Source organism: Bos mutus, chromosome 6 (assembly GCF_027580195.1).
Source record: "Bos mutus isolate GX-2022 chromosome 6, NWIPB_WYAK_1.1, whole genome shotgun sequence".
In the NCBI taxonomy this organism is placed as follows: domain Eukaryota; kingdom Metazoa; phylum Chordata; class Mammalia; order Artiodactyla; family Bovidae; genus Bos; species Bos mutus.
In genome coordinates, this window is record NC_091622.1 from 46224447 (window position 1) to 46227953 (window position 3507).

Below are 3507 nucleotides of genomic sequence, written 5' to 3' on the forward strand. Positions count from 1 at the left end.
GCTGTTATATAGGTTTAAGTTTCTATATGATTATTGAAATTTCACAGCACATTTCGCTTTGAGCTTCCTGGCAGCCAAGGAATAACACTGCTCATCAAATTCTCATAAGTCTTATTGCCATTATTACTTCTTTTACCTTGCAATGATAAGCCACTAACTTTTCTAAAGATCTTCTCCCACTCATTTCTGCTCCAGTGGGTGTACATGACTGTGGTTTTCATTGCTTATTAGGCAGAAATAAACTTTTAGGTTTAGATCTTTCCATTTAAAATGTGGTATTCTAAGAACTTCCCAAGTTGCTCAGTATTAAAATATGCGTGTGTGTGTGTGTGTGTGTGCGTGTGCGCATCATGGATCTGAGGCATCATGATGTCAAAATCTATTATTCAGTTATTTACATGCTAATGTTGAGTGAAATGGTTCTCCAAAAAGTGCATATTTACTCTTCTATAAGGAAGTTTTTACTTAGCTGCTAGTACTTCTGTTTGGAATGTCTTCTCCTTCCTTTTCATCTTGTTACCCTTAGATGGTATGGTAACAGCTTCTTGACCTTCAAAATCATTTCAATTGTTGTCTCTTTTAGGACAATTGTCCCTCTGTTGTATTTTTTTAGTGCCCTAATTGGACTGTGGTTATACAGCATTCTCTTCTTACACCTATTACTACATTGTTATCCCTGTTATCACTTTTTACTATAAATCTTTATTCATATGTCTCCATCATTAGATAGGAAGTTTCTTTGTAGCAGGCAGTCTCTTTTTAACCTCTGATACTCAGCTAGGATCACAGTGACTGGCCTTAGTAATCAGTGAATACAAATATGGTGACAAAATTAAGGCCCTTTGCAAATGAAAGAGCTTAATGACTGCACAGAAAAATAAAGTTCTCTTGTTGTTGGGTGGGCTTCTAAATCATTATCCAAGTTTTACAGTAACCTAACACACTTATTGGAGAAGGCAATGGCACCCCACTCCAGTACTCTTGCCTGGAAAATCCCGTGGATGGAGGAGCCTGGTAGGCTGCGGTCCATGGGGTTGCTAAGAGTTGAACACGACTGAGCGACTTCACTTTCACTTTTCACTTTCATGCATTGGAGAAGGAAATGGCAACCCACTCCAGTGTTCTTGCCTGGAGAATCCCAGGGACGGGGGAGCCTGGTGGGCTGCCGTCTCAGGGGTTGCACAGAGTCGGACATGACTGAAGTGACTTAGCAGCAGCAGCAACACACTTACAGATGCAACTATTGGTTGGATCTGAAGGAGAGTGACATTTTCATTATTTTTAAAGCCAGCTCATGTCTGTTACTATGCTAATTGTTGTCTGTTGTTTAGTCGTGTCTGAATCTTTGCGACCTCGTGACTGCAGCCTGCCAGTTTCCTCTGTCCATGGGATTCTCCAGGCAAAAACACTGGAGTGGGTTGCCATTTCCTTCTCCAGGGGATCTTCCCAACCCAGGGATTGAACCTGTGTCTCCTGCATTGGCAGGAGGTTTCTTTGCCACTGAGCCACCAAGGAAACCTGGACTATGTTAATAGTACGGGTGTGTGTGTGTGTGTGTGTGTTTAAGGGATCGTACTTAAGTCAGTATTGTTTGCCAAACTGTATTTTCTGTTACCTGACAATATTTGATAGCCTACTATATGCCAGTTACTGTATCAGATACCGGACTTATTTAAACTTCAAGATAGTATCACAACCTAGATTTATTATTTTCACAGTCACTGCTCTGGGTTGAACTGTGTCCTCCTCCTAGTCCATATGGTGAAGTCCTAACGCCCGGTACCTCAGAATGTGATGTTATTTGGAGATAAGTCTTTACAGAGGTCATCAGGTTAAAGTGAGGTTACTGGATGGGCTCTAATCCAGTATAACTGGTGTCCTTATAAAAGGGGGATATTTGGAGATAGACATGCACGGACAGAAGGCAACATGAAAAGACATGTAGAGAAAATGTCCCTCCACAATCAATGAGAGAGGACTGGCCAGATCTTTCTCTCACAGTCCTCAAAATGAACCAGCCCTACTGACGCCTTGGTTTTGGACTTCTAGAACTCTGAGAATTCTTTCCCAGAACTCATATTTCTGTTTTTTAAGCCAGTGTGGTACTTTGTTATAGTAGCCCAAGTAAACAAATACAGAAATGTATTTATTTTCTCAATGACAATCAGAGTAGTTTCAAAGACTTTTTCTTTTATTGTGAAATATACTCCTTGGCATTTCAAACTTTGGGTGAGTGGTGCAAGAATATAAACCTCATTTGCTGAATTTTCTTTATAAGCTCACTTTGGACCATTTGGCCATTAATTTAACAAAGTCTTTGCAGTTATTTAGTACTTATTTCATACAGCTTCTAAGGGCAGTACAGTCTATAAATGAGTTCCTTGCTGCAATAAGTAATTTTTCCTTGATTTGTACCTGTTTAATGCACATACACAAAAAAGACAGGATGGATGTATTTTGGTCAAGTGTGTGTGGATAATCTCACAGTTTTATAGTCAACCCATGTGCTGATGACCACTAAAGGTAGGTCTCTGAACTCCAGGTCTGTATATCCAACTACTCTTTGGTGTTTCTATTGAGATACCTAGTAGCATCTCAAATTGAACCGATCCAAAACTGAGCTCCTTATCTTTTCCAACACATACCATCTGATCTTCAAATAGTCTTCGCCATCTTGGCTGATGACAACTCTACTCTTCTCATTGCTTAAGGCAGAAATGTCGGTGTCAATGTCAATGTCAAAGATAACTTTGACTTTGTTGTCACACATTTTTTTCAGTTGGTTCAATAATGCCAGCTGATTCTACTTTCAAAATGTACCAATAATTTCACCATTTTTACCACCACGTCTGCCTCTGTCTTGGCCCAAACTGCCATCACATCTTGTCTGGGCTGTTGGAGGAGACTCCAAACTATTGTTCCTGCTCTTGCCATGAAGCAACTGGCGTGATCCTATAAAAGTGTATGTTGGATCTCATCATGCTATTCAAAACCTTCCACTCATTTCTGAACTCATTCACAGGGAAAAGCTAAAATTCTTACTATGACCAGAGACCCTGCATTTTCTGGCTCCTATTACTTCTCTTACATCTTCTACTATTCTCTTCCTATGTCTACTCTACCACACTTGTGTGTGCATGCATGCATGCTCAGTCATGTCCAATTCTTTTCAATTGTATGGACTGTAGCCTGCCAGACTCATCTGTCCATGGGATTTCCCAGGCAAGAATACTGGAGTGGGTTGCCACTTTCTTCTGAGGATCTTCCCAACACGGGATTGCATTTGTGTCTCCTGTGTCTCCTGCATTAGCAGGTGGATCCTTTGCCACTGAGCCACCTGGGAAGCCCACTCTACCACAGTTATGTCCTTGTTATTCCTGGAACAAGCCACACGTATCGTTTTCCCTCAAACTGTCCTGCTTCAGGATCCTCTCTCCCCAGATATCTGTGTGGTTATTTCACCTTGTTTGAGACGTCACTCAAAAATCTTTCACTTTTTTCCCCCAT